Source organism: Puma concolor, chromosome F2 (genome assembly GCF_028749965.1).
Source record: "Puma concolor isolate L17-30 chromosome F2, mPumCon1.1.hap2, whole genome shotgun sequence".
In the NCBI taxonomy this organism is placed as follows: Eukaryota; Metazoa; Chordata; class Mammalia; order Carnivora; family Felidae; genus Puma; species Puma concolor.
In genome coordinates, this window is record NC_141684.1 from 43,473,522 (window position 1) to 43,498,711 (window position 25,190).

The 25,190-nt window shown below is 41.8% G+C and overlaps 1 long non-coding RNA gene across 2 annotated transcripts in view; it reads left to right on the forward strand.

Annotated features, from left to right (window-relative positions):
• The window catches only part of LOC147571990 (uncharacterized), a 354,576-nt gene that overhangs the window by 170,113 nt on the left and 159,273 nt on the right, over positions 1 to 25,190 (forward strand). For both annotated transcript variants that reach the window (XR_015246597.1, XR_015246598.1), the window contains one exon: positions 12,001 to 12,190. This is a non-coding gene — a long non-coding RNA (uncharacterized LOC147571990). The remainder of the gene's footprint in view (positions 1 to 12,000; positions 12,191 to 25,190) is intronic.

Genomic DNA, 25,190 nt, shown 5'->3' on the forward strand with positions numbered 1-25,190 from the left:
TCTTCCAAGTATTTACTATCTTTTATTCTACCATTTACTGAGAAGATTGTGATTATGTTTTCCACTATGATTATTGGCTTTATGTTTCACCTTGTAGTTCTGGTGTCTCTCTATATTTTGAAATTATGATATTAGGTAAATACAAATTAATAATGGATTAAGATGGTTAACCCCCTTTCATATGACATTTCCCACTTTTCTCTAGTTATGTATTTTATTTACTTTGTCTGGTCTTGTATAATTTAATCAACCTTTTTGTTTTATGATTGTATGTTGTATCTTTTCCATCCTTGTAGTTTCAACTTTTGGTTCCTTATTTTCAGATATATTATTTATAATCAGCATATTATAAATTTTAAATTTTAATATGACCATTTTTTTCTTTAAAAATTTTTTTTTACATTTATTTATTTTTGATAGAGAGAGACAGAGCACAAATGGGGGAGGGGCAGAGAGAGGAGACACAGAATCCAAAGAAAGCTCCAGGCTGTGAGCTGTCAGCACAGAGCCTGATGCGGGGCTCGAACTCACAAACTGAGATTATGACTTGAGCCAAAGTCAGACGCTTAACTGACTGAGTCACCCAGGCGCCCCCACCATTTTTGTCTTTTAATATGAGCTTATAATATAATCAGTGATACGTTTGTTTAAATCTCCCATTTTATATCTGTTTTCAATTTTCCTAACTTCCTTTATGCTCCTATTTTCTTTCTTTCTTGCCTTGTGTTTCAATAGATTATTTCTTAGTCATGTATTCTTGTCCCACTTCCCTAATCACGTCAGCTTGGTAGTTGTACAATTATTATTTTTTCAGTGGTTATCCTGAAGAATACAATGTGTATTTTTAAATTATCAAAGACTGATATTTTTTGATTCTTTTTATCCATTTTCTTGATATGAGAGTGGTCTTAAAATACTTTAACTCCATTTAATCCTTTGTCAACTTTTATGCTATTTTTTTTTGTCTTGTATCTCAGTTCTATGCACGACTATTTTGCCTTTCTGTGTTTCATGTTCGTTATTTTCTTCTTTCTTTACTTACAAAAACAGAAAAAAAAGACACTGTCTTTACAAAACTTATATTCCTGTTGAGGAGACAGTCAACAAAAACATAAACAACTAAAATGTGTTGTATGTCAGATGGTGATAAATACTTCAGAGAAAAAGCAGGGAAATAATATATGGAAGGTTGGGAAGCAAGGGTAGAATTTTAAGTGAGGGTGATGTGGGAAGACCTCCTTAAATAATTGAAGTTTGAACAAAGACATACAGGAGTTATGGGGATAAGCCATGAAGAAATCTGGTAGTAGATTATTTCTAGGCACAGGGAACTGTACATAAAAAGAATCTCAGTCAGAACTGTACCTGATATGTTTTAAGATTAGGTAGGAGGCCGGTGTGGCTGAAGTTAAATGAGTATGGGAGGGCAGAAATGGATAATGAGAGGAGTAGTGATGTTTTTGTTTGTTATCATTTAAAATTTTTTTAATAGTTATTTATTTTTGAGAGACAGAAAGAGACAGAGCATGAGCAGGGGAGGGGCAGAGAGAGAGAGAGAGACATAGAATCTGAAGCAGGCTCCAGGCTCTGAGCTGTCAGTACAGAGCCCGACGTGGGGCTCGAACTCACCAACTGTTGAGATCATGACCTGAGCTTAAGTTGGATGCTTAACCTACTGAGCCACCCAGGCACCCCTGTAGTGATGTTTTTATAATGAGGTAGTGAGTTGGGAGTCAAATAATGTCACTATGGCCTTGTAGAAAAATTTTTGGCTTGTGATTATGACATAAAACCCAGTTTAAAAGATGTGATGGTAGTTGAATACAAAATACAACTGTTTTTTTCTTTTAGCTTGCAGTTTTAGAGGGCTTATTATATGTCAGGTACTGTATTAAGCACCTTACATGCAAAATTTTAGTTTATATTTAATATAAGAATGTAGGTTTCACACAGCTTGTCTTACCCAAGCTCACAGTTCATATGTAGCAATTCTAGAAGTCCAGGCCATGTGGTCTCTTAACCATAATTCTATTATTTCTTGGACTCTTATTGTTTAATGAGAGTTTACCTGGAGAGATCTAGCTCTGAACTCTGTGGATGGGATTTCCTGCTTCTTCTTTCAGTACACATAGCATTAGCAAATGATCCCAAGAGACTTGGTTGGCTTGTCATGTGGGTCATTTACCTGTTCTATGTTTTAATGACACATGCTACACATTCGATTCTGGGCCATTTTTTTTTTCCGTAAGCCTATTGCCATACACAAGAATGGACAAAGACATCATGGATGGTTAAACCTTAATGAAACATCATTACTGAAAAGAAACCATGTCCTATAGAGGACATTGACATATGAGTTATTTTAACCTACTGTAAGGTCTTTTGTTTACATCTGAGTGACCAATTATGTTCCTTTTTTATTTTATGTAATATAAAAGAAAAAATTAACTTGGTAGACTGTGCTAGAAAAACTTGCCCTTGGAATAATCTAATGTTGTATTTGTCTGTCACAAATGAGTAGCATGTGCATTCTTGAGTTTATTGTCTCAGAAGGAGGGATGTTGGCTGACCCAACCCCTGTGGAACAATCAGAAGGTCGGGCGATCCATTTTATTTTGTACACAATTTTACTAGAAAACTGAAGACTTATCGATGTAAGGTAAAATATTAGCTGGCAGGTAAAAATAAGCCTGTTAATGAATGTGATTAGACCAGCAGCTGGAATGAATTGCAGTGTTTGCAACATCAATGGAATTAGTAGACCTTAAAATATTCAGGGAATCAATTAAAAGTCTTCTTTGGGATTCAAAAAATGTGTGTTCATGTGCTTAACTTTAAAATGAGCACCGGGAGAAGAAATGGCTAAACCTTCTGTCAGAAAACCACTTAAAGATTCCAAGGGCGTCTGACTGTTTTCTGGGCCCAGCCAGCTTCTGAAGGAAGCCCTGGTGGGCTGAAAGGCAGGCATCTTGGAGCACAAGCTCCAGACTGTGCTTCCGAGAATTGAATAAGAGAAGCACGTGAGAGCAATTGAAATGGGTGTCCTGGCCACACTCCCTGAAGGTTCTGCAACCTCGTTAACCTTTGAGAAGAGCACAGCTTCCAACCAGGATGAAAGACGAAAAGAAGGTGATAGTTTCTTAAATATGTTCTTTCTCGTGGTCACCCCAAGGACCTTGAAGAGTTTCAAGCCAGAAGTTTTGAGCTGAATAATCTTGTATCAAAGTCCTTGGGAGAAATTAATTGGACAGCATAAAGTGTAAGCAACTGAACATAGATATTATCTAGCATTCCCAAAACTAGATTAATTAACCTCCGTTTCCCTACACTAACAAACAAGCTGGATAGGCTCTTTAAAGCTCTGCTTTTAGGCTTTTACCTCCAGGGAAGAACCAAAGGAAGCCTCCATTGTTCTCATAATTGTTTTACAATCAAAAGTTGAAAGTTCCTCTTCAAATTAATGGAAAATAGAAGCATAAGATAATAAAGTTTTAGGCTATGATTGTCTAAGACATCTGTTTTAATTTGGGGGATACATTCATGCCCTTTTTTCATGTCTAAGTCTAAAAGATGGGGGCTGGTTTACAGGTTAAATGTATCCTTCACAATTTCTGTGACTTTTTTCCCCTCATCGTCTCAGAAGGAAGCTGGGCAGGGTCAGAAATCCTGCAAGCCACAATTGCTGGTTTTGTGAAGATGGCGTCAGGATTTCTGAACCTGCAAATCTCCTACTGGTTTTTGTGTTTTTTTTTTGCCCCCATGGCTCCAGGTTTCAATGTAACCCCTAGTCCCAAGCAGTCAGGATCCCGTGTTGGTCCCACAATACTCATGGATATCTTCTGGTTGCTCTTACTGGGGACAGGACACAGTGGGGAGATGGCCAAGGGGATGTGCCCACCCAGTGCCTAGCTCCTCTTCTAGACCATGCTCTGGGGAATTCAAAATTCCTGGTTAAACCTGTGAGCTGGCTTTCAAGGTAACAGTTTGTCCTCATAAGAGTGGATTGTGGTACAGTGGGTGTGTGCACCCATAGATCTAAGGAGTAGACAAGGAGAGGGGGGAGAGTGAGAACAGGGGGAAGAGTGAATGGAGTTTAGACATGCAGGATGCACCCAGGCCTCTCAGAGGGGCCAAATGATGGGGGTAGGGAGGATGGGACAACTTAGCCTTGCCACACAGTTAGGAACCTCTATTTGTACCGGCCCTGCCAATTGCTGTAGCCAGCCATGGTCGTGGCCACAGGAGAAGAGCTGCCTGTGCCTTGGGTCCCTAAAAAAGGACAGTGAAGACACACTTTGCCTTCTTACCAACATTCTCCAGTGGTTTTCTTCAAAACTGAAGTACCCCGTTGGCATTTTACTACAGAGATTATCAGAAGCAACAAGGGGTAATTGCACTATTTAGTGTACCTTTGTTTTAGTCTTGCAACTTGTCTCTTATTTTAGCATCTCCTAAGGTTCCTCCTATTTGACTATTTCTTTTTTGCCAATGTCCCCCTTCAGTGATCCAGCCATTGTATATTGCCTATTGCCTCTGTTCCCACCGCAACATCTATTCAGGTTTTTTTTCTTGTGGTATACCCCTGGTGATCGTCCACTTCGGCCCCACCCATGGCTTCCATTATATTTGCCTTAGGCTAATCCAGTAGTGCTTGAGATAACAATTTCAGGTGGAAGGGGAGTGTGGTATAATCACACTGTGTGTATATATGTTTATGGGTAGCAGAGAGAAGGGGAAATTTCAGTGTATATTCTGCAACGGATACGTTGAAACCACAGAATCTTGAAGCTGCTGTTTTCTTCTAGGGCTTATGGTATTTGTCAATTAACCATTTGAAGACTCCTAAGAGAAATGCATTCCCTATGAAGAGCACTAAAGAGAGAAAATCATTACTATTTTTCAGGCACAAAAAAATAAATAAATAAATAAAGAGTGTGTAAACATCTTAGCCAGGAGCTCAGATCCTGATCTGGAGACAGGAGGGATAGATGTATAGAAGGTACGTTTAAATCCAACGAATTCAGGAAAAAAAAAAAAAAAAGGATAGTGTGAGACTAAGAAAGTACATGCATTTGAGTAGTGAAGACATACATTGAACTGTCATGGGATCAGAGGACTTAATTCTGTCTCTCATCACCAGCTACCTGTGTGACCCTGAGCAGTTTACTAATGACCTTCACCTTCAGGTTCCTTGTTTGTAAAACTGACACAATGTCTTCCCTGCTGCCTTACAGGGTGGCTGTGAGGACGAACTGAAACAATGACTAGGAAAACACGTTGTTTACTGGAATCTGCAGTGTATATGTGTTGGAGCCCTGCGTTCCCTCCCGAGCTCAGACGTGTCTGAGATCTGGACCTAGTCGAGGCTCGTGCATCTGGTGGTGCTTGTGCTCTTTGTTTTGGTTTTCCCCTAAGCCAGTGTCCCCGGCAAGTTAAAGTTTGTTGGCTAAATGAAAATAATGCAGAAAATAATGTTGCCTAATGAAAGAAATGCAAGACGATATTCTACTTTCATCACACAATCCTCTATCTCACTTTTTGTTTTATTTTGTAAATAGAGATCTACATATGTTCTGCTGAGCCAACAGGATCACACCAGCTCCTACGGGAAGGATAAGCTCTGTGTCCCCGGGGGAGACCTCATCCTATGAGACTTCACTGGTTTAAGGGCTAGGATAGCATCCTGGCCATTATCCAGCTGTGAGGGGCCTTGGGCATTAGATGACTTAGGCTGTTTCCCTATCACCCTATTTCCTCAGCTATAAAATCAATATTTTAAATGACACAATTTCTAGGATCTCTTCCAGCTCTAGTTTCCAGGATTCTAAATCTAGCATACACACATGCTCAGGTCTTCTTTTTCTTTTTAAAATGATGAAATAAGCAAAGGCAAAGCCTACCAGAACCTAAATAATCAAAATAACTGATAAATTAAATATTTTGTTTGGTCAAAATTGTTTCTGGAATATCAACTTTATGGGGACACTGGGGAAGACAAAATAGACAAGATCCTCACTCTTACAGAGCTCACTCCTTAGTAGGCAAGACAACAAAGAAGCAAGTAAGTGAATAAAGAAACGGTGAATATGGACGTGTGCTATAAAATAGGAGATTTTAGATTCACCAAATTGACCATACATTCCCCTCCTCTAAATCCCCAGATTTCTTATTGAGGATCACCTTTTAAGCAGATTTACAGAATTCTGTTTGCCTATGTGGAAATAAGGAAGAGAAAATAATTTGAAAGGGGCTTAGGGAGTTCTGAATCTTTGAAATCATTAACTCTTTCAAATTTGGGTGGCCAAAAAAAAATCTACACACAAAAATGAGCAACTCTTAGTCTTAGACACAGCATTGAACAGATGAAGTTTGTCTATGGGGAAAACACTGAATAATATAGCATCGACTTATAGTGGGTCACTGTTTAGGCATTCATTTGCATTTTGACTGAATCTGTTGACAGGAAAAGGATCCCAAATGTGATGGAACTAATTTGAAAGCTTACAAAGCCTTATTAGCACAGTGAAACAAGTTAGTGTATAGTCAAACTTTTAAAAGTGGAGAGAAAACAATATGTGTACAATGCTAGTGAGTAAAACAGAGAAGTCACAAATAGGCAAGAAATAGTTTTGAATTTATCTTGAATGTCTGCAATTGCATAAGATCGATCAAACCGGAGGGACATTAGATGCTAAATTGGAGAGAGAAGCCTTTGCAGGTGCTTTGAAGGGCTCAAGTGGTCAAGATGCTGATCACTTATTATGCCCTATTTCACTTGTAAGCGTATGGCTTTCCTTTCTTTTGATTTTACAATGTTGCGGGGCTCCACACTTAATGCTTCCCAGTCGTGCCTATGGTGAGTTTATTTAACTCATAAATGGAACAAAGTAAGGAAAAGAAAAGAGGGCATGGATATTTTCTGAAGTCACCACAAAGATCTGAAGGAGGGCTGAGAAGAAGCGTGGGACTGAGGGAGATAAGGATATGTGGATACTTCAGAAAGAAGACCCAATGTACAACTAGTAGAGAAAGAAGTCCTGGATATCTAATGCACAAGCACAGTGATCATAGACAACAATATTGTACTATAAACACCAAACTTGCTAAGTGACTAGATGTAAATTATTCCCACCACAAAAAAGAAATGACAATTATGTGATGATAAGGGTGTTAGCCAACGCTTCAAAGACAGTCATAATATCTAAATGCATCAGAGCAACATGTTGAGCACCTTAAACTTACACAGCGTTATATGTGAATATATATTTCAATTTAAAAAGAAAGAAGACCTGTCTAAACTCCACCAAATTGTGAAGAGTTGAAAGCCAAGAAATGGGAGAGAGAGCAGAGGAGGTTGGGCAAATAAGGGTATTTATTTGATGGCCAAAAAGGAGGAAAAACCAGAAACTGCAACTTGGGTTGGGGGAAACAATGCTGAGTAAGTCATGGTGGTTGGTGCCGGTGACAGATTGCAACCCCCAATTTATATTTAGGAATCTTCGTAAATCAGATTTTGGTGTGTTAGAGAGTGCCTATTTTTTGAACATTTGCCTTGGACCTAACAGTGTTTTTAGCCACGCTACATTTTCTTTTAAGACAAGCTTAAAGCTATTGTTTGTCATTCAGCAATCTACTGTCAGATGTGGATGACTCATTGACATTTTAGCACCAACTACGATCTATTTTCCTCGCTAAATGTTGAATTAGAGGTTTTATGCATATAATATGGATTTAAGAAATTTCCCTGCAGAGGTTAATGTGCTTAAAGGTCAATGCAGTGGGGAGTGTTTTGGAAGAACGTAATATAAAGCATTTAAAAAATATAGATTTGACAGGTCTTTTGCAAGCTTTATTGTCTAAAATGTAATGCTTAGTTTCTGTGAGATTAATATACCCACAAAAGAAATCATTACCGGTACTTTGACGGACTGAGCAGTTTCTGAAGCTCCTGTAATGCCAAGAGTACAATATGCATGGGCAGCAGTGAAGCTATAACTCAGCCTTGTGTGATTATGATGTTTAAGTAGAAAGCAAGAATCAGGGAAAGTGTTTTGCAACAATGTCCTCTCCAAATAACAGAGTATTTACTGGTTCACCAAGAAAACGTCAGTGTTCAAAAGGACTGTGGGTGTCACAAGCAATTAGTGTGTCTACGAAGGATCTTCTGCAATTCCCAGAGAAGACAGGAAAATGTTATATAGAATGTGAAATGTAGGGGTCATTTCAAAAGTAATGGATACTGACACAGAGCTACAAACAATTGTATGGTTTACACATCACTCAAAGAAATTGGATTAGAGCCAGAGAAAAAGATGTTTTATATTATGGTTTCAAAAAAAAATCTTGAGGGCATTTGGTACAAGACAGTATAATATCTACCTTTTTTTGAAATGTAATGTACATGAAGGCAAAGGGTTCTATGTCATTTTTGAGGTAAAATGTTACCACTTTGAGCATATTTCTTCCCAAAGACTTCACACTAACAATAGCCTGTACATATTAAAATAGTTTACAAGTGGCATGTAAATGAAGTACCTAAATCCTAGTGTTCAAAGTGTTTCTATGTCCTGCTGAAAGAATTGCTCATCTGATGTTTCTCAGGCTTTGTCTAAACTCTCAAATAGGAGCAGGCTTCCATTTGTTTGTCTTGGAAACACATTTAACTAGTCAAGTGTTCTGACTCAGACTTGGGATGATATTTGTGGCACTGGCTGGCTTGGGAGAGTGTTTGACTCCCTGAGGCAAGGCTCTGGTAACCAGCAAGAACGTTATGTCTTAGTATGTGGATGTTGTAAAACCATACAAATGGTGGCTTCTGAAAAGATAGGTTTATGTCCTAATTCGTGAACTCTGGATATTATTTGGAAAAAGGGTCAATGCAGATGAAAGTAAGTTAAGGATCTTGAGATGAAGAGATCATCTTGGATTCTCTGGGTAGGACCTAAATCCAATGACAATACTTTTATGAGGGAAAGGCAGAGGGATATTGAGAAAGGTAGAAAAGACATAGAAGCTGAGGCAATGATTAGACATAGAAGAGATTGGAATGATGGAGCCACAAGCCCAGGAACTCAAGAAATACCAGCAGCCACCAGAAGCTGGCAAAGGCCAGGAAGGATTCACCCTTAGAGCCTTCTGAGGGAATGTGGCTTTGATCTTGAACTTTTGGTTGGCAAAGCTGTGAGAAAATGATTTTTATTTTTTAAGCCACCCAGTTTGTGGCAATTTGTTATAGTAGTGACAGAAGACTTATATAGCAACCTTTAACTTCTGGGGTTCCTACACACCAAAGTAAAACCAGGTTGCCAAGTGGTGCCTAGGTGACTCAGGTGAATGAGCGCCTGACTCTTGATTTTGGCTCAGGTCATGGGATCAAGCCCCACGTTGCTTGATTCTCTCTCTCCCTCTTCCTCTTCCCTTCTCCTGCTTATGTGCACTGTCTGTCTGTCTGTCCGTCTGTCTCTGTCTCCAAAAACCACCACCACCACCATCACCACCACCACCACCAACAAATACCGGGGTCCCATGTAGAACGTGGTCTAGGTTGCTCACCCTCTATCCTTCTACACTCCCATGAGGTGATAATAACTCACTGGGAGGAGACAACAAGATGGAGAAAGTGGTTCTGAATTCCAAATCCAAGATTGTAAAGGTGTCTTTAGTTTTGAAGTGAGGGAAGATAGGAGCCATTTCTGTCAGCACGCTTACCACAGTATCTTTCTGATTCCTTTGTTCTTGCCTCCTGTCCACCGTTTTGGCCTTGGGAAGAGGAGGGCAGGTGAGACACAAGAAGAGGAAGGAATTAAAACACAGTAAGGAGTAAGCTGAACATAGTAAGGACTCTTCTCTGATAAGAACATATAATTATGGTATCCAGACAAAGACATTTTGAAGACAAACACAAACAGCAACAACAACAAACCAGATAGAAACCCAGGATAGATATAAATTAACAATGGAAGAGTTGAGACTTTTTCACCTTAACATTTCATGAAGTAGATAGACTATACCACCAAATTAAGAGAGAAAATATTTCCCTCTCTGTCTTGCCAAGTTGTTGTATAAAGATTCACAACAATGACCATACATAATATCATTTAATTTTGGACAGATTATTTTATCTGTCTGGAACAGTTTGGAGTATATTGTTTTGACCTTTATTGAAGTCAGAGACTATTGAAGTCAGGGACTTGTTCTTGGTCCCTGATTCTCTGTTATCTTTCTCTCTCTCTTTCTCTCTCTCTTTTTCTCTGTAGTCATACCTTTCAGGTAAGGTTCCTCAGGGTTCCCTGAATGAGCCTCTTGAAGTTATTTCTAGGTCTCCTCAGTGAATTCAATTTAGGATGTTAGTTTAACCTATTAACTTGTCTCGTAACTAGTGCATTTTCGGCCCCATGGGTTTAAGTAGATTACATCTCGATGTGTTATTAGGTAATTTTGACTTCACATAGGCTTCATAAAATAGCGGCCCTGGCCTCTAAAATTTAAAGTAATGGAGTTTCCTGTAAGTGAGAAGAAATACACATCTGGACAACCCTGCAGGCTCATGGAGCTGTCTCGTATCCAGGCACCATGAGGGGACTTGGGACGTTTGAGGATGTGCCAAGGTAACTGCTCTGACAGCAGTGCTTGTGAGAAAGTTCTCGTCTTCTTAGGGTTAATAACAAGGCAGTGCTGTCGATGTGAAAATGGATTCAATTTGCTTCAATTCAAACAGTTGTAGGAATAATTTTGCTGAGTCAGTACACTGCAAATGGCTCTGTGCCCTCATGGAGACACACGGATGCTCCAAAAGATGTCTGCTTAAGCAGCTCAGCTGCTACTGCCTTAACCTGGATATTAAGGTCTTCCTGAACTGTCCGCCATTTTTCTTTTTCTACTATGTTCCTTTAGATACCTGCCACTTTGACCAAACCTAGTCATTCAACAGTGATGTCAGGCCCTTGGGACTTTGTCAGGGATATCTGTCCCCTCATTTCTGCCTAGTTGAGATCCGAGTCATTTCGAGCCTGAATCAAAGCTCCCAAACACAGTTACCCCCTTCTTCCTCTGCAGCCATGCATGGCACACTGCCAGAACCTCTCTCTTGGTCCCTCCTTCCTCTTTCATCTGCCCCATTTCACAGTTTATGCTCTTTCTGACTGCATCCCACTGAAATATTACTTCCTGGGGACTTGCGTCTTAGTCATCTTTCTATAACTCACAGTAACTGAAAGAGGACTTTTTCTCCTGTAACTATTTGATAAACATTTTTTAATGAACAAAAAAAAAATGATAGAAAAATAGGTGATTTGGGCCATTACAAAATACTTTTTATTTCCCAGATTTGCTGGAGAACCCTGAACAAATAGTTGCCTAGGATACCCAGAAATCAAGTAAATGTTTGAGAATCAAGACAGCAGTTCATTATTCCATAAGTATCAAGACAAAAATGTTGGAATTCGCTCAGGATTTACCTTGTACAAGTTACTTTAGGTGGGAGAAACGAAGGTCATTACTGCCAAACTCTTAATGTCTTAGAGTGTCTTGCTTGGGTGGGACAACAACCTCCCCATTGGTCTCCATCCTCCCCTGGCATCTCCTCCAAGCCCGTCTTCACAAAGGAATATTTATAAAATAGAAAGCTGACCCTGCCTTGATCCTGCTCTCAGGATGAAGTCCAGACGCTGCGGCCTGTCATGTCAGGCCTTTTATGACCCTCCCCTGCTTGCCTTTCTAGTCGTGTCTCTGTAGCCTTTTCACGACTCCTTTCAGATTCATCGCTTATTCTCCGATCCCATGCTGTCTTAGGCCTGTGTTCTGTTTGGTTTTTTTCCCTGGAATTTTCTCCCTCTTTTCATCTTTCGGAATAACTCCTTCTTATCCTTTCAGAATTGGTTTAAGCAGATTCTTCAGGCTGAGTGTGTTCTGTGTGCACATGCTATTATAACACATTTTAGCATAGCATTTCATACACACTGTCATAATACTTGATACCTTTTGTCTTTTTCCTTTTGCCAGGATCGTGTCTTACTCACAAGTCTGGAGCTGTGGGAATCCTTAGCACAGAGGAGCAGATGAGGTTCCCTAGGAAGAACATGTAGACTAAAAAGTGCATCAGGCTGAGAGTTAGCAGAGGGAAAGTACCCACCAGAGGAGACAAAAAAGGTAGAGGAGAATCGAAGAGATCTGCATGTGGAATCCAAAGAAGGTAAACGTTTCCTATTGAAAAAAATGTTCAGCTGTGTGAAACATTGTAAAAAGGTCAAGTTAAGTAAACATTGGAAGGTACTCATTGGATTTGGTGCTTAGGAGCTCACTGGTGGTCTTTGTAATAGATCACAAGGTTTGTTTCTCAGGTTTAGCACGCACATAAACACTATTGCATCCAGCAGAACAGATCATTTTGACTGAAGATTTTGTAATGCCTAGGTTGGCATGTCTGCTATACTTTTGTCATTAGGGACACAGTCCAGGTTCTCAGCACAAGGAGATATTTGGCAAAAGCTGAAGAAGGAAGATCTACTTCTGTGCTTTGGATATGATTGTAATCCTAGCTGCCGTTTCATGCCATAATCTTCAGCACCTCATCAGCATCCCCAACCGCACCTGCTTGCCAGGCCCTCAGCTGCCACCGAGACAGATTGGTTGGTCCTTCATGGGCCTGTGCAATTTTGCCACCTGGGGCCGGTCAGCTGAACCCGTGGGGTCTCTGGCCCCTCCGACCACTTCCAGGCTTGGATGCAGCAGGACACTGCGGTACTGGGACGGGCTTCTTCAGCAGCTACTGAGGGAGCTAGGTGACATGACTTGGGATTTGGGGAAAAGAACTCCCTTTGTAATGAATCTGGGAGACTAGAGAGGGGAAGTAGCCATGCAGATAAATTTCCCCTCCTTCCTCTTTGAAGGGACTGCTTTGAGCAGCTTCGATGCACAGCCTGTCTGGAGACATCCCAGGTGGCTGAGTAGCTGCACCTGCTGAGCGACCAGCTGTGTGTCTTTGAGGCTTATGGTAAAGCAGTGGCCAGTACAGTGACACGCTGTGGCTCTGTAACCTTCCTTGTCACACTTCTCTTTTCATTAACTCTCACTGCTTCAGGACTTCACCTTTCAAATTAGGCACCCCTGTCCGGTTCTGTTTTCAGTGGAGTCCGGGCTGAGACATTTCTTTGTCTCCCTTGCCCACCTAGGATGCTGGTGACTGTGAAAATATCAACAGCAAAGCTTGGGCTTTTCTAGTCAAGAGCTGGCCTGTCCTCTCCTTTCCAACTTTAAGGCAATGGATAGAGCAAGGATGTCACATAATTTGAATGGCATGAATAATTGGCCAGGATTCATTTTGGCTGACACCTTGCCTATTCTGCAGGCAGAATAAATAAACTCCTTTGAATAAACACGTTGCTTATTTGGGGGACAAACCCAGGAGCCACATGCCAGCTCATCACTAGGGCACCAGGCTCTGGCTTATTTTCTTGGCTACATATGGCAGGAGAAGGGGGCTGTTCAAACGTCAGGAAGAAGAAGGTGATTTTATCAAGTCTCACACAATCTGCTGAGTCCACTGTCAGCTGGGTCCCATCTGCACAGATGTGAAATTGTCTTCCTGTTGAACAAGGGTCCTTTAGGTTAAAAGTAATAAATATTATCTTACTTAATTGAAAGATTGTTAGGATTATTACTTCGGCTTTTGGCAAATCCTCCAAGGGGAAAAGTGGATCCATGTATCTGGAAGGAGGGGCGTGGTAACTTAAATTCTGGAATCTGAAGCAAATCTCTTGGCAGCTGGATAAGAGCTGGGAGAGGAGGAGGAGGAGGTTCTGAATAGCTATTCTTGAATAGGGCCATAGATTGAGGGGAGAAAATAAATTTAGTAGGTACCAAATTCTACTTCTAGGAGTTTGGTTCTGAAAGTTAGGGTACATAGGATGGTTGCTAGAGGAGGTATCTGTCTACCTGAGGAGGGGAAGAAGCTATCTGTCAAGTCAGAGCGTAGCCACAAATAGAAAATGTCTCCCTTGTCAGCCAGATGACTCTTGGGCTCTCACATGAGTTCTGCAAAGTTATGGTGGTTTTGCCTGTCTGGGCTTCAATTTCCTTTGTTCGTAAAGTGAGGACACTACACTGGGTGGTCTCCAAGATTGTTTTCATGAATGGAAATTTCCTGTCCGTTCATTTTACTAGTAAGGCCTGTATTGACTTGTTCTCAGGTCCCCCACTGGATTCCAGAGCAGAAGTATGCATACCACTGATTGATTGCTTTTATTCTGATGTCAAGGTTACCATTCTGAAAACTCCACATGAGGGAAACATTAGGGTGGCATAGTAACAAAACGTTTTTTTTTTTTTTAAAGAATACTTTGATGGGTTGGCTGCACAGATTCAGAAGTCCTGATATGCCCAAGGAAGATAGCTCAAGTGTAGATGAATAGAGATTAGGCCAACTTTAGACAGAGACAGAGATAAGGAATGGGAGAGGGAGTAGGAGAGGGGGAGGAGGAAGGGATGGGAGGAGGGGAGAAAAGGAGGGAGGGCAAGAGAGAGAGAGAGAGAGAGAGAGAGAGAGAGAGAGAGAGAAGCAGATAGACCCTAATGCCTATACCACAGAAACAAACATTAGTAACACTACGTTCTGTTTGTTCCCAGATGCGCGAATCTATGCTATCTCTTAGACTTACCAGCCCTCTTTAAAATTCTGTCACGTTTCCCTTTTGTCTCTCTGCAACTTGGTGGGAAAGATGTGCAGTCAGAGCCTTGCAGCTTTTTCTTGGTTATTCTCATTCATTGTCCCAAACGGCTTCTGTGACTGTTAGCTGGCCAATGACGCCACAGCTAGGGACACAATTGAGGTAACCTCTCAAGTGGAGGGAACACATCTATGGTTTGGGTGAGTGGAGGTGGCAGGGCCACTGGCCTGGTTCTCTTCGCTGCATACGTGCAATGTATCAAGCACTGAACCCCAAGCTGGTACACAGCAGTGAACCAGACCAGTGGGGTCCCTCAGCTCATGGCGCGTCCATCCCCAGATCAGGCTTTCTCTTAGGGACCTGATTACATATTCTGTGTAATGCTGGATAAGTTTTTCTCATTTTTCATCAAAAGAGTGATGCAGATTTTATGCATTTAATGAACAAACATTTGGTGAGCACCTACTATGTACCAACAAACTTTCCAGGTGTGGGGGTACAATGTAGAATGAGGCAGACTCTGTTCTGCCTCCTTGGAGTTCAGGCTCTAGTGTGGAAAACAGAGATTTAACAAAGAATTACACACAGGGGTATTTAACTGGAAGGTCAGAGAGCAGTTTCTGAAGAGGTCATGTTCAAGAGGATTAGAGCTCATTCTCAATTATTTGAGTTTGGAAAATTTAATCCACAGTAAAATGTTAATCTCTCGTTTGATTTCTACTACTCTTACCTGGTATGGATGTGGGCTGTCTTCCTGTGCAATCAGCAGCTGCTTGCATGGAGCTCCATCCTCATTTAAATGTTAATGTAAGCAAAACATTATTAGGAAAGTAACTTGGATGCAAATAAATAAATAAAGGGTTCTAAAGCCAAATACTAATGACTTGAAAATTACCTGCCGTGTTCGATTAGCTCTGCCACTTTTTATGAATATGGATAGTTGAGAACTGACTGTAAACTATTATTTCTAGCAGCTAATTGATCTCTTTCGTAGATCAATTTAAGTTTTATTATTTGTGCTTGATTCTTAAAAGAGAGTTAATGTTTGCCCAATTACTTTGCTGTGTATCAAATTAACGATATCCTATGATGTTCTATGCAAGCGTTTCTTAAATTCTAGCTTGGGATGCCAACGACTCACTTCCTGTGACTGTTAGCTGCCCGAGGCTGCCGTGGCATCAAATGGGGGGAAAGGTACCCATGATTTGGGTGAGTGGGGATGGAAGGGATATCGGCTTACTTAAAACCTGATGCTTTGGACTAGCTTTTCCTTCCAGGATGCAGCTAGAACAGGCAGACCAGGCATCACCTAATCTAATTGTGGACACGACAGAAAGGCTAAGGCCTTGGAAGGTTAGTAACCAGAAACTGAGCATCAGGAAACCAAACCAGTTGAGTTACATGCATTTTATGCCAAAACACAGGTTCAGAAAACATGCATATCACAATTCACTTGAAAAGAGTCAAAATATAATCAGAATAGAGGTGACCTCAATGAGCCACCAATTATTAGAAGATGTTGTTTCTATAACTTAGAAAACTATATCCTGAATTTCAAAGCTAGTTTTTATCTTCTCCTGATCTAAACTGTAGATGTCCTGGAATCTCATCCAAAGGACTTTCTGGAGCATGATTCAATCTGTGTCCCACCTCTTAGGTTCACTTTAAGATAAGATTGGCTGGGTACCGACCAGTCGTGCATCTGAAGGAGATATAAACCAGATCTAAAGCCAAGGTCTAAGATTGCCCTGGGCCTCCAGAAGTTCTTCATTTTGGAATAATTTTCATCTTTTTTTGTGACTCTGATAAAAAGTTGTGGATTCTTTCTCTAGAAAAATGCACATGTGCATACATACATAAAATGTTCCTTGGTCTTTTTTAAGGCACCATGGACCTTGGGTCAAGAACCCTTGGCCAAGAGGTAAAATAGAGCCCAATCACTCTTATTTGGACTGGAATATTTTCACATTGAATCTTGTTTGGTATTGACCAAAAGGGTCTCCAATCTTTTGTGGAAGGGTCATGTTCCATTCTATTCACTTTGGTATTTGTAGTTTCTAGTCACTTTTAGGTAGGTAATAAGAGTCCCTTTAGTGCCATTCAGTCCCAAACACAGTATCAAGTAAATTCATAATATATCAACTCTGGTGTTAAAACAATAAAAAAAAACAAAACACAAAAAACCCTCTGACCTTGATTTAATGTTAACCTCTTTCCCCTCAAAATGTGGAACTGGAGGCTGAGTCTCTTTGAGATTGGAGGCCCAAAGTTTGTGACTAGGCAGGGATTTTGACTGGCTTCTTTTTTTGCCCTCTGCATCCTAGTTCATTCTCCCTCATTTTGCTACGTATGACTTCTGGACCTTTGTGGCTGGAACAAAGTGCAAAGGAAGGAGAGTAAGGGAGGCAGGAAAGGTCCCGCTGAAAGCTACTGCTGTGAGCTGGCTTTGAGTTGGTGGTACTCCTGCTTCTCTACTTACAGGATATGGTAGACTCCATTAGAGTAAATCGAGGTAAATTTTGGGCAGGTTTGGTGAATTTATTACCCACTGTAGCTGAGGATCAATGAGCTCCATGAAGAAAAGGACACTCTGCCTGCTTAATAGAGTTGAGCAAACAGGGAATCAACACTAGTCACTTTAAGCATTTCTCGATGGACTTAGAAAAAAGCATAATGAGGAGGACCACGAACTTTGGCAAAAGAAACTATGCCCAAACCTGCCTTTTCCCTTTACCAGTTGTGGAAACTTGATGGGTCATTTATGATTTCAGCAGTTAGTTTTCTCATTAGAAAAATGAGCATAATAATACCCTCTTGTGGTCATATTGGATAATCAGAGATAATGTTTATAAGGTGTCCAACACTTAGTAGGCACTCGATGAATGGTAACTATGAAGATTAGTTTGAAAACATACCCCAAGTCCCTTTAGTGCAGAAGTTTATAAGCACAGACATCCACGCCCTTTCTCAGTCTGTATCAAACATTCAATGTGGTCTCCAACACATTTACTGCTTTGAGGAGAAAAATAATATTCAAGCTGAGTTATTTTTCTCTCCCACATGTGGTTTCTCATAGTTCTACATGTGTGGCTTGGTTCTTGGATTCCACTCAGGCATTATGCAACATCCTGATGTTGCAAAGATGCTGTGTTGGAGAGAGAGGCACATTTAAAACAGACACAAGTAACATAGAGTCAGACCCGCTGGTGGTGGTGGGAGATGAGCTCGGCCAGATGTTCCTCAACCTCCCACAAGCTGTGACTCACAGGTGGCCCCTGGTGCCGTGTGCAGCGGCTCGGGGGACAACCTGTTGTCCCAGCTGAGTTCTCCATCATGGTGAGGTCAGAGCCTAGATTTATGAGCTCCTGGCAAGGTAGAGTGCAGATGGAGAAAATGTCAACTTTAGCTTTTGTGAGGGAATCAGGAAGTACCTTTAGGAATTGTCACTGCCATGACTTATTAGACAGTTTCGCCCTTGAACCCTTTCTCCTGTGTAACTCCCCTTCTCTGCTGACTTTTTCCCCTCCAGCCTCCGCACAATGTCTAATTATACCTATGCCCCTAACTCTTATTTTTGATGTTCTTTGCTCTTGACCTCTGTTGGAAACTTCTTTTATCTACCCTTTGGGGTGGATCTGAAATTCCATATGGCTATGCATCCCTGTTGATGGTAGAATTCAGAATATGGGATTGCAAAGTGAAGCTGTTTTAGCTTTCTCTCCCTCAGAGGTGTTGGGTCTTAACAACGGTCTTGCACCAAGCGAATTGTGGTTCCTGGGTGTGCTTTACAATGCCAAGGAAATGCCCTGGTAGTGGACAATGTGTCTTGTTATGCACTTCTTTACATTTGTTCCAGAAAAAGAAAGGAAGGGAGGAAGGAAGGGAGGGAGGAAGGGAGGGAGGGAGGGAGGAAGGGAGGAAGGAAGGAAGGAAGGAAGGAAGGAAGGAAGGAAGGAAGGAAAGAAAGAGAGAGAGAGAGAGAGAGAGAGAGAGAGAGAGAATGTTTACTGTAAGTTGTTTTTACATGGAAATTAAATTAAATATTTTAAATAGTCCATGGAATGAAAAAAGGCTCAGATTGAGAAGAAGTCACTTTCCACAATATTCAGACACATCCTCTAGAAATGGTCCTATTCCACTGCTTGCCTTTTTTGGTGTATGACTCCCCAGCCTCTGTTCTAGCCAACAGCTGCTGGCAATTTTGCAATGAATTTCTCCTTTAATTAATCAATTGGGGTCCACATGGAGGAGGTCTGTATTTACTGTGTCAAAATTTTGACAAAAGCATGCATGCAAGGGAATCAGGCATGCACAAAAAATCCAATTTCTTTTTGACTGTACTCAAATAGTAATCAGGAAGCTGCATACAGGAAATAAACAACTGTCTTTGCATAGACAATTAATGTGACATTTTTTTTAAAGGGGAGCATGCTCTGGTTACTGGAATAAGTATAATAGTACTATAAGATCAAGAACAGAATGATGTATTTAGGGAAGAAAAATAAAGTTCATAAATCCAAGAATTGGAATAACAGAGTTGTCAAGGAATGAGAATTATGGAGGGGACGATGTTTTCCATTCTGCCTCAATGCAAGCAGAAACATAAGCACAAATATGTCTTGTTCCAGAAGTGAGATTAACACTGGACACTTCTGCTGACAGAGAGGGAAAGACAGTTGGGGGACAAGGAGGATATGAAGCCCGCATCCTGACATCCTCTAAGGCATGTGGAATGTAAGAGAATGAACACACCCATTTGAAAAGGCAGCAGGGGATGTGGTAACCTCATAGAGCCAGACTTCAGTGAAGATGGGCAGCGGTGTTCTGTGAGGAAGTTCAAGATAGAAGGGCGTTTGTCAACATGGAAAGGGCTTCCAGAAGGAGCATCCCTACCATGGAATGCATTGGCTATTTATTATTTGCCACATGACAATAGATGTTGCAGTGTATGTGTGTCGATCTGTGTGTCACTAGTATGCGTGTGTGTATGTGTGTATACCATATCCTGACTACTTAATCGATTTTATTTAAAAAATCAAACTTTCTACAACCTCAAAACCTTTGTTAAGGCTAGAAATTCTCTTTAACCAAAATAACTTTTTTTTTTACAATAAAATAGCTGAATTAAAACTAACCAACGGAAAAGGAAAAACAACAACAACAACTGAATATGGTATGAGACACTCTCCAGATAAACCTGAACAAAATAAATGAAGGCGGCCAAGAAACGGATGGACTTGTGTGACAACTGTCTAGATTTCCAGGGCTCAACCATTACATGGTTTCCACTTTTCCTAACCCCTATATGCCAGTGTCAGTGCTAATAGCAGGGCCCCTCTGGGGGCTTCTTCCTGCCATAGGGAGTCAAGGTCGGGGGGGGGGCAGGCAGGAAGGTACAGACCCCTGCCAGGATGTTCAGGGTACAGCCGGGGGGTGGGGGTGGGGGTGGAGGGTGGGGGGGGGGAGGCTGGGGCTTTATCTTTTTTTTTTTTCTGCTTCATATATTGTTTCTCCCTCGTTAGAAATGACACTGCTGACAGTGTTCTTTCTCGGCAGTTTACATGCCACAGAATATGCTGAAGTTGTCTGGCAGCTTCCATGATGAGGGTAATCATCCTCACAGACGCCAGCCCTCGCGCACCTGCACTTGGCTCCTGCGCCGCAGCGCGCGGGGCGGCGGAGGCAGCGGGTCCCGGCCCTCTCGGCTCTGGCTCCTTCCGTCTTGCTGGCTCCAGCCGGCTCTGTGTACAAGCCAGCAGCGCGGGCTGCACTGCTTGCTTCCCGCACGGGGTTGTGCAGTGAGCTACTTGGGAAGAAGGGGCGAGACTGAGGCTTGCTCACCAAAGTGCTATTGCCTCCTAATATACTGGGCTGCTGGGAGTGCCTGAAGGCTTCTCATACGAAGAGTAATGGTGCTATCTTACAGGGCACAATGAGAAAACACAGGCCACTTAGCTCTCTAGCTACATCCGAGCAAAGTCGGAGTCCAAACTGCATGGTTGGAAGCCAGCTGTCATGTGCGGGACTAACTTCTATTGTGGAATGTTCTCAGAAACATCACCAAACACTTATCCCCAAGACAGTGTGAAGCTGCTTGAAACGCAGAGGCAGTCCGTTAAACATAACTAGTCGTTACCGCGGCTATTGTGTGCAGTCTCATCCCAGGCACTGCTAGGGCAAAGTCCAGCCCCTCGAGGAACTCTCCATGGAAAATGTAGGCGACGGGTGCTCAGTGTCTATTGTCACAGAAAATATGTGCTCTATGATTTAAGAGGAGGGTTTGTTAGCTGAGTGACACAGATTGGATGCCAGATCTGGAAGGGAAGGTAGGATTTTACATAGGGATAGAGAAAGAAGGATCATGAGACAGGCATAGATTTTAAATTCTTCCAGCTTGTATCTGATGTTGTCGTTAAGAACCAGTGTTAAATCACAGGAATCTCACCAAAATAGAATGGGAAGGGACCAGGGTCTGGGTAGGTGTTACTATCTAACACATTTCTATCCATGCAAAGACAACTCAGATGGCAGGAACAAACATGCAATGGGAGTGAGAGAGGGAGAAGGGGAGAAAGGGGAGACAAGGAGACGGGAGGGCGGGGCAGGGGGCAGGGACTAATTACTCTGAAAAAGACAAGTTAGATCCTGCAATTTTAAGAGTTGAGATGTTGTTTTTAGAAGCCTTAAAAAGCTACAGCAGTGTTTAACAGGGGTAATTTCACCTAACAGCTGGAAGGAAGCTTAAAAAAGGAATACCTGTACTGGACTGCAGCTTGAAAGGAAGAAGGTAAAGAAGTGAGAACACTAGCTTTACGGTGAATGACACCCTGTGTCTGCCCTCTTTGATTCTATGAATTTATTTTTAAACTACCTGTATCTTGCTTTGTATTATTTGGAATGGCTACCAGTTAACTTAGCCACCTTATTGTCTTGTTCCAGTAAAGAATACTTTTCTCTATTAAAAACAATGACTAGGCTGTATGGTGTAGAGCTGCTGGTGTTCTGTTAAGGAAATTAAATCCCCAGGCCTCTGTTAAAGGAATGGGCACTTGAAATCATTAGCGGCAGATGGGAAGGTATCCTGCAAGCCCCTGGCCCCCAGCTGCCACGTTTTACTTTTCCCCTCCCATTGCCCTGCATCTAATGAGCTGTCCCATCTGAAAAATTCTTTCTGTCATATTTCATACCTTTCCACTCTTCTCCATGCTCATGGCAGCTCTCCCGACTCAACTGTCCTTGCCTTTCACCTGGATATCAGCACATCCTCATTCATTCTAAACACCACCATTGGAGCATTAAGGTGGGAGCTGGGATTGTAATTATGCGTGAGACACAGCCCCTGCTTTTAAGTTGCACTTAATCTAGTTAAGGAGTTGGACAGACGAGCAGACAACATAAGTGCTATTTTAGACCAAAGAAGCTGAGATGTTTTCAGCACATACAGGAGGACCACTCATTCAGGCAGGGGCTCAGGGGTGATTTTCTGGAGAAGAAAGGAATGCCGTGCTCGTCAGAGAAAGTAGTGTAGGAAGGGAGTGACCCATGTAACAGTTTAGAGGCGTGAGAGAGCATGGCACTTTTAAGGAACTGGAGGAGTCTCTGAATTACATACCCCCAGGAAAGGGGCATGATGTTAAAACAGTAGCTAAGCAAGTAGACAGGACCAGGCTGTGTTGGGTCTGTGTTCCATTCATTTGTCATTCAGTCATTCATCTATCATGGTTTTTGAGTGTTTACTATGCACAAAGCAAGAGACTAAGCACCATATGTTGAAGGAAGCTAAGAATAAATATAAACATTTGTTGACTTGTTGATGAGAAAGATCACAGGTGAGGTGTCGTTGGCACTGGAGGTAGAGAAGAGAAAGGGGGTGATGCCTGACTGATGTATCGACCGGTGTCGTCCTCGTGCCGCCCCCCCCCCCCATCCCCAGACCCCAGCTGCAGAACACAGTTTCAGTGACAGTCTGCAACTAAATGTCAGGTTAACTTTCCTTTCCTTGACTGAAAATATAAATGTAGGAAGGATGATGGGGCATTCAGCAGTGAGGAAATGAGTCAGGGACTAAGTAGAAGCAAGCTAGATGGTTGAGCAATTTTCTTAAACGATATATGAAAGGAGAATCTTGAAAAGGAATAGGGTTTGACTTGACTTTATATTCAGAACTTATAAAAATGCCGGGCAACGTGCACTCAGCAGAGCATTAGTGCATTAGGAGCCATAATCTAGTTGAGTTTCTAAAGTAACTCCAACCAAGAAATGAAAAATGAGGGTGTTCGATTTCTGCAGAATCAATGTTCGAAAAAAAAAAAGTAGTGAATAATGGATGCAATAGAATGGAATAACTGAATAATACAATGGGAAGGAATTAGGAACAAAAAAGGGAAAAGAAATTGCTCAGAGATAATCTGATCCATGGCAAAAGGTTATAAACTACCATTTTTAGCAATAAAGGTACTTTTGGGCCAGGGAAAGGAATAAGAAAAATAAAAAGTAATTTAAGATGAAAAAAAAAAAAAGAGAAACATGTGAAATATCAAACACCTGGGCCATGCAATATTGAAAAGACAGAACAAAATTAAAATAATATATAAACTTTGACCGTTTCCACTTTTTAACAAAAAGCCATGTTGCTTCAGCCCCACTCCCAAATACTGACACCTTCCTGATGGCCCTCGCTCAAAGCCCTTGGGGGCAACGCTGAGAATGGGTGGACTCTCCTTGATCTCCCTCTTTAGGCAACTCAAAGTTTCTCTCTCTGCACCCACCACTCCAGCCACCAAGCCGGATGAGTTCTAAGAGAGTGCTTGCTCATAAGACAGGTGGCCAAGGTTCCGGAGACAAAATGATACAGTGCATTCATGCAAAAATAACTCTAAAAAGAGATGTGATCCCATTCTTCTGGAACCTGCGTTCCAGTGCCAACAAAATCTCTTAGCCCTCTGATCTTTCCTCACAGAGGATTCCCTGCCTCAGTGGTCCTGGGCCCCTGGCATCAGCATAACCTAGGAACTCATTAGAAATGCAGATTTTCCGGGCACCTGGGCAGCTCAGTCAGTTAAGCGTCTGACTCTTGATTTCTGCTCAGGTTATGATTTCGTGGTTTGTGAGATCAAGCCGCACCGTCAGGCTCTGTGATGATGGCATGGAGCCTGTTCAGGATTTTCTGTCCATCTCTCTCTCTGCCCCTGCCTCACTCACTCACTTTCTCTTGCTCTCCCTTTCTCTCAAAATAAAGAAATAAACATTGAAAAAAATAAAAGAAATGCATATTTTTCAAGTCCCACCCAGACCTACTGGTTCTGGGTGAGGCCTAGCAATCTGGATTTCTTTTTTGGTTGCACAGTCAAGTGTGAGAGCCCAAGTTCTGTTTTTCTGCCCAGTTTGTGCTGACCATTCTTCCTCACTGAAGCCCAGGCAGGAGCTGGGTGCTTCACACATGTGCTCTTTCTTAATGCTCGAAACAACCTCCTGGAGTATTTCTTTGTTACTTGCCATTTCTATAGGAGACAGAACTGAGGCTCCACGCAAGAAAGGCACTTGTCCAACATCTCAGTGATAATGAGTTTGAGAGCTGGGGTTTGGATCCAGGGCTGGCCAATGCCAACATCCATGCTCCTTTCTCTACACGTTGTCCTTTTCTCTGAGCACCACACCTTTTCTGATTCAACTTTGCATTGTTCAGCCAACAGTTTCTCCCTTGTTTAAGTCTCCTATATCTCACCTCAGAGTATGTCTGCATGTGTCTGCTCCTCATTGTTCTCCTTGGAGAGAAAGAAGGAGGCTCCTTTCCAAGGGTGATTCTTCCACTCTGCTCACATCGAGATTCCTCTTCCCCCCTCGTCTCTCTGCCGTTTTCTACCTTTTACTGTCCTTTATTTTCTCTTCATTAGCCCTTGTATTTCTTCCAAAAATTACATATCTCTTGTTTCTTATCTCTTTAATCATCAGACTCCCTCATCTTCCCTCTCTTTTCATATTCTCTCACTGAGAATGCCACCCGGTCCCAGGATTTCTCCTTGGGTGAAATCCAAACCTCGGTCTCCAGTCCTGACCTCTTTCTCAAGCTCCAGACCCATGGGTCAAGCTTCTTGCTGGATATCTTATCAACCTCACCTCAGTGTGCCTAACATTGAGCTGATGAGTCCCTCCTCAAATCTGCCCAATTCTCCATCTCTTCTTGCTAGGAGAGAAAACCTGTACTCTCCCCTCTTTCACACTCTGTCCATTCAGGCCCCGTGACCTGATCATTCTTCTTGAAAATATCCACCAGATCTGGTGCTCTTAGTTATATTCCCCAACTGGATTCTAAGCTCTTTGAGGGATGGACAGGATCTTATTCCCTTATATCTCTCCACCTAGCTTGTTGCTTTGATGTTATAGGTGCTCCAAGAATATCAAATGAATATGTAGAGAAATTATGGGGAATTAAAAAAAGTAGCAATTTTTATTCTCATGGGAAAAGGAGAAAAATAGCAGGCACTGTAAAGGTAAGTTAAAATAATTTATTGACAGCCAAGGTGACTG